This window comes from Canis aureus, chromosome 31 (genome assembly GCF_053574225.1).
Source record: "Canis aureus isolate CA01 chromosome 31, VMU_Caureus_v.1.0, whole genome shotgun sequence".
Taxonomy (NCBI): Eukaryota; Metazoa; Chordata; class Mammalia; order Carnivora; family Canidae; genus Canis; species Canis aureus.
In genome coordinates, this window is record NC_135641.1 from 38,234,253 (window position 1) to 38,252,109 (window position 17,857).

General features: G+C 34.7%; 1 protein-coding gene across 1 annotated transcript in view; it reads left to right on the forward strand.

The window, feature by feature from the left end:
* Positions 1-17,435, forward strand: part of LOC144302672 (uncharacterized) — a 77,589-nt gene extending 60,154 nt beyond the window's left edge. The window contains exons 10-11 of the mRNA XM_077880231.1: positions 7,468-7,593; positions 7,944-17,435. The gene's annotated coding sequence lies outside the window, so the exon portion shown is untranslated. The remainder of the gene's footprint in view (positions 1-7,467; positions 7,594-7,943) is intronic.
* Positions 17,436-17,857: the final 422 nt, after the last annotated feature.

Below are 17,857 nucleotides of genomic sequence, written 5' to 3' on the forward strand. Positions count from 1 at the left end.
AATTATTTATAATGTACTTTTTATAGGTTTCAAAATAAAATGATCTGGCCTTAGTTTCATTTTTTCCCCCAACTTGGCCACTGCTCCTCTTTTCTCCCTAGTTGCTCCTGTAGCAGACTACCTTTTACTTTCCTCTCTTAATGCTGCACGTATATGGATGATTTTGGGATTTTCCTTCCACTTATAAAACATAGACGTATGGTCAAGCTATGGATTTTCATTTTCTACAAACCATAGAGTATTTATTTTGAATATTGCTTCTCACTTTGCCCTAATTTTAAATATTATCAGCCAAATACACAATTAAGCAGATATGAAAGTGGTTTCAATTAGTATTTTGTCTGGAACCCATAACTGCTGTGGGTATACAAGCTTTAAACTGAAGAATTAAAATATAAAATTCATAAAATTTCAATTATATTTTTGGTTATGGTGAATTTCAAGCACCCTTGTAATGGAAGAAAGTTATTTCCTCACTTTCAGTTCTGTCACATTTTTCAGGAAAAATTTCCTCTTGCTGTCAAGGATATTTTATCTTAATAAAATAAAAGCAAGTTACATAGAGGGCAGCTCAGTCAGTTAAGCATCCACCTCTTGATTTTGGCTCTGGTCATGATCTCAGGGTCATAAGTTCAAGCTCCAAGTGGGGCTCTGCCTTCAGCGGGTATCTGCTTGAGATTCTCTCTCTCTCTCTGCCCCCTTTTATGTGCACATGCCCTCTCTCTCAAATATATAAATAAATAAATACATACATAAATAAATAAATCTTTAATATGAAACAAACAAACAAAAAAACAAGTTATGTAGATCTGGTGGTACTTCTACAACCGAAGGCAAGCTACCTTGGTCTAAGGAGGGGAGCTCCACCTTGTAAAATCAAGGCTGAGTCGGAGAACCGCTCCCTGACTAGTCAGATGGGCTTAGCTCCAGGCAACACGTGGTTGGGAGTTGCTGCAAAGTTTCCTTGGCAACATCCACCGTAATTACAGAACTACGAAAAAGGGTTCAAGAAAATATCCATAAAAGGTGTAGCTGGCTCAAAAGCAAAAGTTTCAGCAGCCAAAAACAACTGGGCTTTCATGTTCTCGAGTTTGGAGTGGAGAATCAAGATTTTTCTCTCAGCAGAGGTCAGAGGAAGCAGACAACCTTGTAGGAGGATCTCACCACTTGTCCGTAATTTATAATGGGCAGGTTGGTCTCAGCCTGTGGATGGCATGTGGGGGGGAAAAACTGCTCCGTGGATAGAAACTCATCATGCTATGTATTTTATGACCAATGAGAAATTGCAAAGTAACTCCATACCCTGGAAATATTTTATTTCTCCAAACTGTAATACCCACTATATATAATGACTCTCTTTGAGAGCATTTAAGGCATTGGAGTCCTCTAAAAATCATGGGCCGTTCTTTTGACAGTTTTCATAAGAACACCCTTAATATAGAATGTTTTGAGAAGCATGGGCCGTAGAATAGCACACCTGTGCCAGGAGGAAGACATCAAAACATCAGTAGAAGCTTGCCTTTATTGCTTGTAGCAATAAGAATTCAGACAGACCAAATCTTAGCATCTCTTTTGAAGAATAAAGCAAAACTGTGTGACTGTAGCTAGTATATGTGAGTAACCTGGTCAAATACTGGGAAAAGACTGTGGAAAACACATTGATGTTTTTTGTTTGTTAGCTAAGCATCTCCGTATACAGTCACAACCTTGCTTGTTCTAAGTTTCTAATGAAACTACCAAATGTTTACGTCATCACAGTATAGAGTCACCTTTAATATTTAAACCATCAAAACTCTGTATTCATATCCCAGCTTCTTCCAATCAGTCTCTTTCAAGGAGAAGGGATGGTGCACGGATGGGATAAAGTTGTCATCGCTTGATGGGAAATATCTAAATATCCCTTGCCAGAAAAACCAAGTTTCCCAGGAGAAATCAGTGTAAAGGATAGTGCAAAGGCCAAGTAATGATCAAAATGAAACTTTAGGAAATGAGGGAGGGAGACCGAATTTCACTCAAACAAATCAAATGGAATCATTATGTCCCGGGCCTGTGTTCCCTTGTGAAATACAGTGAATGTTTGAGCAAAGGATGTGTGCATGATCCCAGAAGTCAAACCTTCACATCAGTACAGAATTATAAGAGAAAGTGGAATTGTCAGTAAATAACTTGTACTTGGGGAAAAAAGTTACTGGCACTTTTGTAAACACATACTGTAATCTTGATATAAACTTAATGAATTTCAAAGCTAAGAGATTATACGCACATTGTCTTTCAACAGATGGCATACTCATTAGTAGGTAAATTCCATCAAGATTCAGTGTCCCAATTTCAAAAGGATAATTAAGTTGAAGGCTGACACTCAGGTGATTTTTGTTTTCTGTGTGTGAAGAAGGAACAATAAAAGAGGATTCTATCAAACACAAAACCACCATTAAGATAGTTGGCAAAATGAGTATATGTCAGATGGAAATTATGTCTCCCAAGTAACTTCAACTCCTATGAAAGTGATCTCAAAATATAGGCATATATGTCTATATTTACATATTTAATAAATATAATAGAAATATATATCAGTTATTTAAATTTATCAAATAATTACAGGTAAGCTTTTTTTCCCTTTAAACTGAGATGATAAATCTTTTATATCCTGATTACATCTACAGTTTGGCATTTTCCTCATTAATAAGTACATGAATTTCATATTATCAGGTGTTTCTCTTTTCCTTACTTTCACAGAAATTCATGCCAGCTTTCATTTCATAGCAATGTGACTACCGAGTTTTCCGTACCAATCAAATTTCAATTTAACCTTCTTTTGGGAAGCAACATCCCAGCAGTGCACACAAGACTTCATTGTTTCAGATTCCATACTTTCAGCTTGCTTTATGTGCATTTTCTCTAATATCAACCAATCAAACATTCTTCTGAAGCATCACACATAGAATTGATTAAAAAAAACTATAAAAATTTGCATTCCAAAAGTCTGACCCAAATGGACATAAAAACATTTTATATTTTGGTGAATAGGAGAGAAGGATATGAGGACTTTTTAATCACTAATCTTGTTTTCAGTTATGCGCTGTTGAATTTTTTGTGAGGGTAAAAAGTTCTTAGGAGAACTAATGAATGTTATATACCAAAGAAGAGATGATGAGCTATGGGAACTGACATTCCTTGGGAGGAGGGAATGAGAGAAGACACTGTAAAGTGAAGCTATCATTTTTCATAGAGAAATACAACAGCTATAGCACAGGAATAACCTTCGGTATGAATAACTATAGTGGTTTGCTTTCCATCTCCATTTTGAAGAATTTTATTCTAAAACTGGAAGAAAAAGGAAGAAAGAAGCCATTCTTTGGATTTGAGACTCATGGTGAGCACTCTAGGATTTAGGACAGGACATATATGGGGATAAACAATCTGAACCTCAATAAAACCCATTCTTTGCTGCTACCTCTAAAACATGCTACATGTGAGGATACATGGGTGGCTCAGTGGTTGAGCCTCTGCCTTTGCCTCAGGTCATGATCCCTGGGGTCCAGGATCGAGTCCCACTTTGGGATCCCCACATGGAGCCTGCTTCACCCTCTGCCTGTGTCTCTGACTCTCTCTGTGTCTCTTGAATAAATAAATAAAATCTTTTTAAAAAAACATGCTACATGTGAAATACTCTTTAAAAAATGTTCCTTTACTATCTGATTCTTACATAAAAACACAAGATAAAAGGAAGGAAACAAGAACCATTGGGTCTAGTTTGGTCACTTTTAGAGTGATGCTTCCAAATGAAAAGATATTCCAAGAGGAAAGACCTGAGGCAAATACCAAACACTTTGACTCAGATCAAGCAGGCAGGGAAAGAGTTTTGCTACATACCTTGCAATGATACTGCCATCATTAATGAAAATAATGGCCACCACTGACACAGGAGCTAAGTTTGGCGATATACTTATTCATTCTAGTCACCACAACAGGACCATGATTTTGTTATTATCCTCATTGGTAATTAAGAATCAGAAGTTCAAAGAAAAGAGTTAAAGCTACAACATTAATATGTGAAAAATATAGGTTTCAAATCACAGCCTATTCAAAATTTCCTATAGCCTCATATTTAAATATGTGGCAAGGATAAAGATGTTTAACAGGTGACAGAATTTTGTGCAATCTATGTTCCAAGTCACTTCATTCTGTAGGCCTCGACTTTACCATCTTAAAATAAGAATTGAACCAGACGGACATGAGGTCTCTTGAAACTCAAACTTTTATAATTTTAAGACTTGGAAGTACCAGACATTTCATAGAATAGGAGAGTATCACAGATGGAAGTGCTTCAAAGTTAATCAAGTATTTGAATATCCTCTATATTTTCTCTACTGTATACTTATCCTGTCTCTGTTTGAACTCCTACAGAGATGAATAACCACGTCTCCTGAAAAAAAAAAAAAAAGCTTATTCCAATCTTGGGCAGCTCTTTCAAAAGTATTTCCTTATTGAGATAAAATCTGCCTTTCTTCTTTTCCACAAGACTGCCTTTTCATGTCTGAAGACATTTCTGTCTTCTTAGCTCTATTTTCTCCTGAATAAACAACCCCAGTCTTTCGATCATTGCACAGATGGTCTTCAGCTTACTCTTTGTCCTGTTTCATTTCCCTTTATCTTGAATTCTGGAAATTTATCTATCTGTTACACAGGTGTCATCGTGGTAGGCCATACGTCCATGGAGGTGAAAGCAGGAAAGTGAGAAACTAACTGAAAATGAAGATGCTTTCTTTATGCTTCATGCCATTTTGAGTTTATACTTGTATTAAAACCCAGATCATTCCAAACAAACTGTAACACTTAAACATTAATCAAAATAATGAACTCATCTCAACTGGAATGAAATAGCCTTCTTTGGCAAATTGTCACCTATTCTGAGCACTCTCTAAAAGCGGGCGGATCTCCAAGGAAACTCAAAGTTTCCTGTGTCTTATTAATGAGCAGCATCAAGAACATTATGCCCCCATCTTTATTACCAAGGCATCTATCCATATCATCTCATCTCTTCAGATAAGTCCATGCCTTGAATCACCACACTAGCTTGAAGTTGATTGAAAATACCAAAGAACTATTTGGAATGTTGAGTTAGCCACATGTCTATGGGCATGAATTTAAACAGTGATTGCTTTGAGTTACAGTATCACATATGGTTTTGTTCGCCTTCAATAGGATGCCCAATGGTACTTAGGGTCTAAATTGCCAAAGGATGTGTAAGTGCCTTAATGGCAGCAGCTGTGACACCGTGATTGGCATCTGTTACTGCCCTCCTGGCTTCACTGGGGCCAGCTGCAGTCAAAGTAAGTCAGTCTACCACTTACAAAGTGGATATGCTAAAGTAGAGTTCTTAAGAACTGTACTTACAGACTAAGTGTTGTTGCAATTATTACTTAATAATTTACTGCGGTAACAGCAAGCACCAACTGACCTACATTCTAGGCGGAGGAGTACTTACATCAGGAGTTTGAGAGCTGAAGCAGTGAAGGCAGCCAAAGAGAACCCTTTGGTCATAACATCTCATATGCCAGCAATGCTAGACTCAAGTCAGGATTAGAAAATCTGTTCCATAAGATAACAGTGGACTGGCAATGCCTGTGTACACAATGTCAAACTCATTGGGTAAAGCTCCACAATTTCATTTGCCCTCAGCGGTCCCCAACTCAGAATTAAGTAGTTCCCCTATTTACCAAAAAGTAACCAGTTCCCTAAAATGTAAAGACTTAACTACCCATCGTAAAGACAACTATTGACATAAAGTTTAAGGGACCAGATGTAAATTAAAGATCCCTGAAAAATGCACTATCCTAGGCTCTATAGGGATATCCTTAACAAATACATTTTGATCTATCAGATTTGCTATTTCCTCAATATTTGAGGACAGTTTGCAAGATTATAATGATTTTTAGAGAGGGTAGATAAACAATGCATGGGCGAGTGCATGATGGGGAGGTAGTTCTGGCAATATTGTGTTCAACCTATTTGCTGTTGAGGATGTTCACTTGTGATGTTTTATTGTGTTCAACCTATTTGCTGTTGAGGATGTTCACTTGTGATGTTTTATTGAGCTGCGCATTTGTACTTTTGTGCACTATTCTGCATTTTATACTTTAGAACTAAAAGAGTGAAAGAAACTATCAATAGATCTTTAATGAAAGATAGAAGTGCTGTAATTGCAAACCTGAGATTACTTCATTTGGAGAATGATAACGAAGTTTGTGATCATTGTTGTTACGCGCTAAAGATATCCAAATGCTTATTTTGCCCAGGCAGATAGTTGCTCTGTCTTCTTTGTATGAGAATAATTTTAATTACCCTGCCTCAGTACCCTGATGTTCTGAAGATAAAAGACAAGCAAGACAAAGTCCTGGCTCCATGTAGTGGAAAATTGAAACATAGTGGATACTGCCTCTGAGGCCTCACCAGCCAAGTTGTCTTTGAGTTAAAGCCAACCCATAAACATCTCCTAAGGAAGGTTCTAACTGGCCCCTTTGTTCCTCAAAGAAATCATTGAGAGAAATTTCTTAATTTCCTCAGGCCAAAGCATCTTCAAGAGTTTTGATTTCCCTGAATATTAGGAGTATTTTTGTCTTCAGAAGGCTGTGATCTTATACTTGAGTACTTTTCTTTCTTTGCTTTGACAGCTAGGTAGGTCAGAGCCAATTTGCAGTCTACCTCTCACAAGTTCAAAGAATTATGATATTTTTTATGTTATAACTATATTTGTTCCTTCACTGGATTCTTACAGATATTTATTTTATCTTTGAGGGTTATCTGTATTTTGGTAAGCATCTCAATGAATTTGTGGAATAAAGTTGCAATGAGGCAAGGTAATAAATGTGTTAATGTATTAATAAATTAAATTTTAATTTATATTAATTAATGTAATAATTTTTAAAAAATAATTTAACAAATCTGTTGATTTTAATAAAAAATAAACTTACAGATAAATTAACAAATACATAAATGATATTTGGAGATCTGAGCATAATAGATTCTACGTTGATACATGGAGGTGTAAGCTGAAATTCCAGAGTGGACTTTAAGAGGAAACATATTCAAGATTATTGCACACACATGCATGCACGCATACACACACACACACACACACACAATTTGCTGAGGCAGCCATGTGGTAAAGCAACACTGAGTTTGTAAGAGTCATTTATATCATATATGTAAGTGTTTGACACTAGATATTTGGTTGGAATTCCTGATGTCAACCAAAATTGCACTAAGTAAGCAACAATTTGAACAGTTCCTTTTTTTGTTTTGTTTTTTCAAAGTAACCTTTTAAGTTGAAAACCAAACTGAAGGCAAGACAAGGAAACCTATTTGATTAAAAGAAAGGGTCGTGTATTTACAAGGTTTTTAAAGTCTTGACTGGCAAAACGTTTTAATAAGAAAAATCTGGTTTTGTTTTGCTCCTTCCTGCAGTTTGTCCCGAGGATCACTATGGGCAAGACTGTGTCCAGCAGTGTTCCTGTGGCTCAGGACAGTGTGACCTGGTGACTGGAGGGTGCCAATGTCCACCTGGCCAAATGGGAGCCAGGAGTCAGCAAGGTAACAATGACTGCAGGGTCACCTTGTCCGTCCAGGCACTAACTAAACTACACTGTGAAAGCAGATTTGGTGCCAGGGAATATAATTAAATGGGCATTGTTTAAAACACTTTCTTCTTAAATGTGGATTTAATAACATGAAAGCACACACTTTCATAGAGCCATATAGGAAATAGCCTACTGGAGGGTAAACAAGAATTGAAAACAAAAACAAAAAAGAATTTATGTATACTCTTGACTAGGAGCAAATTTTGAAATAGGTTTAGTTAACTTTTGTAAAACTGCCTAAAATTTTGTTAGGGATGTCTAATTCTAATAACTGAAAAGTTTTATGTTTTCTTCAACTTTCAGAAGCCCATTGAAAGCTGCAAGAAAAATGGGAGACAGAAAGCAAAACATGATCTCTGTTTAAAACTACAAAACTTTCTTGCTCTAAATCATATTATTATCACAGTAATAATCATAATAGAAGAACTCTCAAGTTCAGTGAAATGAAATGCAGAAAGCCACTTCTCCAAAGCACACACAGAGACAAAACCAATGACCTTTTGTTAGAAAAGAAGGGTTGGTAAAAAAAAAAAAAAAAAAATAGAACGGTTGGTTGCATGAGCATCCTGCAGGAGCTACCTTAAACCCTTCTGGACATCACAAAGTTGCAGGAAAAATGGGGTAAAACCAGGCAGAGCACAGACCTATCATCTTTTCAACCCTACACTATTATAGAGGAGAATTTATGGGCAATAAGTAGCCTTGCAGCTAAAGGAAGCTAAGCCTACACAGAAACAGACCACAACTTTGTGTCACATGGAGTTTTACTCTGGGCCTAGGAGGTTCCCAACTAGCTGAAATAATTCTTCTAGCCTCAAATCCATACTACCTTCTCCAAAATACCTGGTTCACACAAAACTAACCTGATACAAGAAGATGAAAGTGAAAACAAAAACCTGATGCATTAAAAAAAAAAAAAACCCTCCTCTCATTTTGGAAACAATATATGAAACCATTCAAAGTTTTGGCTACTCTTTTAGTGAAAATTCTATAAGAAGGGTAAAGGAGAAAAGGAATAAGAAAACAAAAAGCAGATGGACGTAGAGCAGAAAAATTTTGCTATGGTGCACATGGAAATATTAACCAGAATTTCTTCCAAGAATTCAATGGACATAATGAAAAAGTGTTCTCTACAAATTGTGAGTGCAATGCAGAGATACAAAGGTTCATGGAATAAATGAAAAGACAACAAAGGGAAATGAAAAAGTAAGCTGGCAGAGCTCAGAAAGAAGTAGAAATGAAAATTAAACCTCACATCATATAAATGAGGACCATATTGAACACAGGTAATAGGAGGATTGAATCTGCTTCTGTGACAGCCAGGTAAATGGAGAAGAAGCTTGAGGAAAGTGGAAACAAATAGACAAATAGACAAATATATAAATGGAAAAGAAAATATTCAAATAAAATATTTAAGATTTTTTTCCTCTGAAATGAAAGAAGATCTGATGCACAGATTGAATACATTCTATCTCTGGAAACTGTAGTTAAGATTGATCATAAGCAAGGGGAAACTCCACTAGGAATAAAAGAAAAAAAAAAGTGTGAGATCTCATATATAGAGAGGGGAAAAAATCAGTCTGGCTCATGGCTCACAGCAATAATCACAACCATTGCTAGCATGTGGTTAATCAATGCCTATGAAGTTCTTGAGAAAAATTTGACTCAAGTGTTTTATACACAGTTAAACTATTATTCAAGTATAGTATGACTGAAAATAAATAGCTATTTTTAATAATAAAAAGTTACTGAGGATATGTAGCCATAAAATATTTTTGAAGAAACTGTAGAAGATAAATTTGAGCAACCAAGCAATAAATGGAAAATCTCTGGTAAAAAGAGTATCAGTGAGTATTAAGTCTATTTTTATTAGAGCTAAGTTTAAAATAAATATGGGAACTATGGTCACATGATATAATAAGTATACACATATTTAATATTATAACAATTTTGATAGTTTAGCAAAATGGGCATAAGTGGAAGGAAGGAGAAGATAGAGGAAAAGTATATTTCTTCATTAGAAATTGAAAAGGAGGGACAGATCTGTGACAAAACATTTCGTTTAAATATGACAACTCAATAACCATGTTTAAGTGCATAAAGCTAAATGCTGGAATTTAAAATGCTGGAGCTGAGAATTTAAAAATAAAAACAGCCAACTAAAATCAGGTAGAGGAGAGGAATGAGAAAAATTAGGAAAAAGGAGAAACATATCCATTCCATTACCACTCATGCTGCTGAGCCAATATAGGCTAAATAAAGAAATTAATTATGTTATATAATAATATGTTCACTGTCTAAAGAAGAGTCCCTTAGTTATATAAATTATATCTTTTTAAAAAATATTTTATTTATTTATTCATGAAAGACACAGAGATCAGCAGAGAGAGAGACAGAAACAGGCTTCTCACAGGGAGCTCTGTGGGGGACTCCATCCCAGGACTGAGATCATGCCCTGAGCCAAAGACAGACACCCAATCACTAAGCCACCTAGGCATCTCTATAGAATTATATCTATAAGACTTAACTTAGAGAAAGATGGAATATACTCACTTTTCCACATTCCTCCCTCTAAATAGTAAAAATTCTAGTCACTATATCGAAAACAAACTTAAGAATCTCTGATGTGGAGAGAACAAGGCAGACTCTATAGGGAATTCAGATACCTAGGGAACAGGAATGGGGCATTCCTTGGGTTTCCATTTTTTGACTCATATATCCTGGGCTGCGTGGTGGAGAACTTACAACCTAGTAGGCCAATGGGTACAGACAAAAAAAAAAAAACACAGTCCAAGATATGCCTGGTTTCTCTAAACAAAAGGTAAGTTAAAGGGTGGCCAAGCAAGAGAGAGAACTCTTAGACAACAACTGGTAAATTCTCCAGTCAAACACTAAAGAATAAAACTGCATCCTTGACTCCAACCCCACTAGCAAAGGCCAAGTGAGGAGCCTACCCTTCAGACTCCACAGGGATATATAAGGTACCCCTGCCCTGCACCAGGATGGTGTGAGAGAAAGTGCTGCGACTTTCATCCCTGGCCAATTGGAATGTATCCCCTGCCCTAGCAATGTCAGTGGAAATTATGTGGAGACTGTGAACTTCTACCCCCATCAGGCAGTATAGAGACACCACTGTTTCATTCTAGGGGACTGTCACAGGAGGTCCAGTGGACAGTCAAGACTTTCACAACCATCAAACAGCAATGAGGCCACTCAGTGGAGGTGAGAGTGGGGAGCCATAAGAGGCACTTCTACTCCTCTGTCAGATAGGTGTTGGGAGAGGTCCCATGAAAGCCTGACCCTTAACACTGCCACTGCAGGAATGAGGCACATTTATCCCCCCTTCACTTATAGGATATGTGGCTAATGCTATCTGAGGAACCTCTTTCCTTGCAAATAGAGTATCATAGGAGACCTGCTAAAATGAGATCCAGAATTTTCTATCATAGTATTCAAAATATCCACATTTCATTAAAAAGTTATTCATCATACCAACAACCAGGAAAATTTCAACCTGAATAAGAAAATAATCAACAGACACTAACATTCAGATAATACTGATTATAAAATTATCTGATCAGAATTTAAATAAGCCTTTGTAAATAAAAATGCTTCAATGAGCAACTATGGCCATATATGAAACAAATTTTAAACAAATAGAATAAGAATAAAACAAAGAATCAGAAGCATAAAAAAGAACCAAATAGAAACTTGAGAATTGGAAAATATAATAGTCAAAAGAAAAAAAAACCCACACAAAACACAACTCAATCAATGGGATTAATAGCAGAATGGAGAGGACAGAGGGGCAGATCAGTAAATTTGAATATAAAACAGTAGAAAATTACCCAACCTAAACAATAGACAGGAAAAGAAAAGAAATGACAAAAAAGACAGAGAGCATCTCAAGGACCTGTGGAACTATTAAAAAAGATTTCTTTTGTCATCCAAATCCCAGAGTGGAGGAGAAAAAGAATAGGGCTGAAAAATATTTAAAGAAATAATGATTGAAAACATTATGAAAATGACAAAAAGAAAATAAACCTATAGCTTTAAGAAACTGTGTGAATGACAAACAGGATAAACTTAAAGAAATCTGCAAAAGACATATCAACATTAAACTTCTAAAAACTAAAGAAGAAATTCTTGGAAGCACTAAGAGAGAAATAGCACCTATATTAGCTTAGAAAAAAAGACTCCAAAATAAAGTGAAAGTAAGAAATGGGTTACAACCACACAAAACACATGAGAGAAAAATAAACAGTAGTCATAATACCAGTATCAAACAATGTTCAATTTTATGGCAACAAGCAACTAATGGGAAGGTCAGTTATAATAATAGAGAATAAAACTGACAGTGAGGATTGAAGTGTCACAAATATGTATAAAACCAATAACACAGCATTAAAATTCATAAAGCAAAAGCCATAAGCTATACAAGGAGAAATAGCAAGAGCAATATCAATAGAACACTAATTCATTCATGTTAACTCATACACATAAAACTACATATGCACATGCAGGAAAAAAATAAGTCTATAGAAGTTTGAACATAATTAGTAAAGTATATCTAATTATAATCCAAACTCTGTTCCCTAAAATTTTTTTATCTTTTTAAATATTCATGAAATATTCACAAAAATTTTAAAAGAAAGCAAATCAATTCCAAAGTGTATGATCTTTGGCACTCTGTGATCATAAAGCAGTAAAACAGGAACTAATAACAAAACTAACTCCCTACCAGGGAAAAATCCCACAACCCTATACTACATGAGCATTTTGAAATCTCCTTCTTAAATAATCAATGGCTCAAAAAAGGCAAACAAAACTGTATTTCAGAAATTTAAAAACAGTAGTAAGGACATTCATATCCCATTATGTAAAGCCACATCAGGACATAGAGGAAAATTTATATTCCAAAATACTTATGTTAGTAAATAAAGAGTGATGAAATAAGTAAAAAAAAATTTTAAAGTAAAAATGAGGAATGACTAAAGCAAAACATAGGGAAAATATGAATTAATTAGTAAGTTATGTTGAGTCAAATGACCAGCAACCTAGACAAAAGTAACTCTTATAGAAGTAATTTGGTTCACCAAAATTACTACAAGTGTATAAAGTACTTAGAGATAATGACAAAAACTCTGGGAATTAACATTTTTAAAAGTTGTTTTGGAAAGCTATATTATAAATCTTGTTAAAAATTTAGAGCCATAAAGAAAAGAAAGTCCATGCTGTTTTGACTTAAAAGAAATAAAAAAAAATTCAAGGCATAAAAGACATACAAAGTATCAAAGAATTTTAAAAATGGAAGAAAAGGTAAAAAAGACTTTTTTTTAATTATATAAGTGTTCTTATGCATTAGTAAGTAAAGAATCTATGACACCAAAAGATCTTATGAAAAGATAAGCATCATTCATAATGTAAGAAATCCAAATTAAAGTTGCATGTAATTAGATCTTTAGATTTTTATAATATACTATTTTGTCTAAAGAAAATGGCACATAGGTAATCCATATTACATTTACAAATCTCTTTATAAGGAAATTTGATACTGTCACTAATTAAAATTATTTTATTTTAAAGTCTTCTGGTGACTTACCCCACAGATACAATGGTATATATGAATAAAAACGTCCACAAAGATATTCATTACAGTGTTGCTCATAGTAGCAAAATATTTTAAACAACCTATTTGCCCACCAATAGTGATGTGGTAAAATAAATCTTTTTATATGCAATAAATCCTATGCACCTGATAAAAAACAATGTGGCAGGTCTATGGTGTGTACTAATTTAGAAGAATTTGGGAAATATTATTTATAGAAGAAGGAAAATTCACATGTCTATATTAACCTTTTGGGTTAAACAAGGGTTAAAGGATAAGAGAGATACACATACACATGCTTTACTATGCATGGGCTGTTTCTGGATATATTCAGTCATTTATCCACTCAATTCAAAAGTATTTATTTAATGCCAATGCTCATTTTAAACATATGGAACATATGGATAAAATATATATCAGCCCTGCAACTTGCTTTCTAGTGGAGAAGAGAGTGAACAATGAACATAACTAATAAGTGAGCTATATGTATGTTAAAAGGGAATAAAACCAATGTTAAGAGAAAAAACACAGCATGATGCGGGGCTCCAGAGAGGCATACGGGTTGAAAGTATTTTATTTTATTTCATTATTTTATTTAAATTTTGGTGGGTTGATATTTTAAATCAAGTGCTGATTCCATCATTAATTATACAGTTGTAACTGTCTTTTAAATAAACAGAATTCAAACCTTTCTTTTATTTGATGCTAAAGTTAAGTCAAGTAGAGGCAGAAAAGAAAGTGTCATACAGATTAAATTCAAGTATGAACTCTGTTATGTATTAAACAATGTCTTTGGGCAAATAAAAAAATCTCTAATGTCTCTCCCACTAGCTGGAATAGAAAGAATGGTTGATGAGAAGTCAGAAGTCCTAGCTTGGAATCCCAGTTTTTATCTTTCCTGGCTACTTAAGCCTGAGAAAGAATTAAGTTGCTAGACTTCAGTTTTCTCAAGTGTAAATAAGAATACTGTTACCCACATCAGAGGGGTATTTGTAAGCATTAAATGAGATAATTCATGTGGAAAATATCATTATGTAAAAATACTATAAACTGGAAAGTATAAATGACAGGCCTTTGGCCAAATCTAGCCACAAATGTGTTTGAATTGGCTGATACAGTTTTGGCTTCCACAGTGCTGTAAAACAATTTTAATTAGTTGCCAACTTTCAAAGATTAAATAATTTCATATAAAGTATGGATTTTGAGTTTTCCTGAAAAAAAAAATCATATTGGCTGGCTATATTGGACCCATATTCCTCATGGCAAAAGCAACTAAATGTAAGTAGAGCTTATTCTCCTACTGGGGGCACTTTCCATTCAGTCTTTTTCCCCTGATGATGAAGGCGCCATCTTTTTTTTATGTCTGCTTGGCTTTTCTCACTTGTATCTTACCTCCTCTTCACAGTGCTTTTTGTGTGTGTCACCCACCACTGTAGGCTAAAGTGCTTTTCAGATTTCAGCACAAAGACATTAAGGAATAAACTACGTGTCTGTCTTCTTCATCCATTATGAGTTCAAATATATAAAATCTCCTACGCCAATCTGGGATTGACCTCTGCTTGTTTGATAGGGCGTCTCAAGTTCCCAAAGGATACCAAGCATGTAGTTATAAGCACAATAAAAGTGTGTATTGTGATTGAAAACATGAATGAACAATTGTCCTTACTACCTTAAGGTAACATCTGAGTAGTTGCTTTAATTTGAACATTTTCTTATGCTTTTGTTATATACTTACGATGATCTGAAACAGAGAAAAATATTCATGTGACATTTATTCAGTTTGGTATATATATGTGTATACATATATGTTTTTTTCCTACTGTAGGATGTTCCCAAACAACGTGTAGCCCAAATTGTGAGCTAAAATGTACCTGTAAAAATGGTGGACCTTGCAGTCCTGTGGATGGAAGCAGTACCTGTGGTCCTGGATGGACAGGAAATTATTGTGAAAAAGTTTAGATGATTATCATTTTCTTTTATTCAACAAAAATCCAGGACATACTACCATTGGTTGATAAAATATAGTAGAGACCTGCGAAGAGTCTGTTTTCCAATAAGTTCATGCAAGATGTTTATAATTATGACTCCATATCCAATAAAACAAATGGTATGTTAATATTGATTTTGTTACCTTGTTACCAGATACCACGTGAAAATCTTTAAAACCCCTGAAATAGTATTAATTTTTGTGAAAGAGCTCTTGTGAGACCTAAACCCCATTACCCCTCCAGCTCTGTTGAAGCCTGAAACCTTTGTGGATGGCAGATTTGCTGAAGCTTGAGTTTCTTGGCTTGCTACCGAAGACCCTCAACCACCACTGAGGCATTGAGTTTGGCAGAGTGGAGGATGCGGGCCCAGACAGAGCCACTTCACATTAAGAGTGGGTCCAGCTGCAAGGGACAAAGACGAGGACTCTGGGAACTGAGGTCTCCCATCTTCACTTCATTAAGAAAAAATTAATCATGTACCACCATGAATTTTTTTTTTAAATTCATAAGTGACATGCATGTGCTTTTCAACTAACATCAGGAGATTTAGCGACGTGGCATAGAAGATAGCACCTTGCAGTGAGAGGGGATAGATCCATATGTGACTCTTGCATTCCTGATACAATGCTCTGTGCCTTTGGAACATCATAGTCTCTCCATGATATGGTTTTCCCATCTTGAACTGAGGCTAAAGACACTTTGAAATGACAGCCCTTCTAAATCTAACATTGAAGATTATTTTTTAGGGAATTTTTTTTAACAAGGATATTTTCCCTAATTTGTGGAAAATAGCTTTTTTCTTTTTCTTTCTTTCTTTTTTTTTAAGTAGACTCCATGCCAGGCTTAAACTCATGACCCTGAGATCAAGACCTGAGCTGAAATCAAGTCAAATGCTTAACTGACTGAGACACCAGGCGCCCCACATGGAAAACCACTCTTACCAATTCTGTGATATTTGGGATTACTAAATCAGAATAACAGCAGTACTTTAAAAATAGAACCATCATGTTCATATTAGTTTTTTTTTTTAATTCCAAGTTGGATAATTCTCTGGCATTTTGGAATATGGGATATTTTAACTTTTGATTCTATCATTTAAACTGTTAATATGGAACATTTCAAACATATGCAAGAGTTGCTGAGTCATTGGGTAAATACAAATATAATTTTGCAACATATTATAAAATCCTCCCTGTGAGGTTTACCATTTTGCTTACTGACAAGCAATTACAGAATGCCTGTTTCTTCATGGCTTTATTCTTCACGGATTTATCAAAATAATATGTAACCAAAATTTTGGTGAGAAATGTCATATCAATGGAGTTTTAATTTCATTTTTATTATTATGAAAATTCTTATCATTTTCCCTAATGGATCAGGATCTTTTACATTTTTTTCCTATAAATTGTTTGTTCATAACCTTAGCTTATTTTTCTATAGGGTTGTTGCATTTTCTTCTCTAATATTAGAAGTTCTGTGTATATACAGATATACATATCTATATGAGACATTAACTGTTTGTTGTGAATCATTCACCTTAATTTGGGAAAATTTGTCTTTTGTCTTTTTACTATGCCTATAGTATGTTTGCCACCTGATTGGTTATCTATCTATGTTTAAGAGACCGTCCCAAAGCTTAGAGACTTAAAACTATTTATTATTCTCTCATGATTCTGAGGATTAACTGGGTTCAGGTGAGTGACTCTTCTCTCAGATACTAGCCTGGGCTGAAGATTTCCGGACACTCAACTGGGTGGAATAGAGAAGATAGCCTCCTCACTTACACATCTGCCACTTCAGGATGTGTTACGTGTTTTCAGATCATGACCCGCCAAAACCAAGAGTCAACATTTAACCAATTGTGCCACCCAGGCACCTAGTGAATTTGTTTTTCAAGTATATTTTCTGCATTTATGGAATAATAATATGACTTTTCTTTTTAGGCTGATAAATATGATGAATTTATTAATGAATTTCTACGTTGAATGAACTTACATTCTTGGAATAAATACTACTATTTATGATAGTCATGATATATTACTTTATAATATGCTGTTGCTTTTTGTGTACTTATATTTTCTACAAACTTGGCATCAATATTCATAGGTAAAATTAACTCTAGTTTTTTATGTATTTTGTCAGGTTTGGGAATTGATGTTATGCTCAATAAAATGTATTTGAAATTTCTCTTCCTTTCAATGCTCTGGAATAGCGTATACAGTAAGGTGATAATCTCATCTACAAAAGTTTATAGATTTCCATGTGAAACCTAGGACAGATGAGATTTTTGTTGCTGTCGTTTTAATTCAGAAACTATCTTTATTTTCTTTATTATTTTACATATAATTAGCTTATCTAAGTTTTCTACCTCAGATAGGAACAATTCTGGTAAGTTGTCTTCTGTAACTTTTCGATTTCATTTGGGTTTTTGTATTTATTTGTACTATAATTTTTGTATTTATTCTTTTTGGTGGCTATTCCACATTTTTAAAACGTGTGTATTTATGCTTTTGTCTTGATTAAGTTAGTTAATGATTTATCTGCTTTTATTTTTTTTTTTTATCAACTCCACTGTTTGTTTCTGTCTTTGAACTCATTACAACAAATTCAGTTGTCTTAAC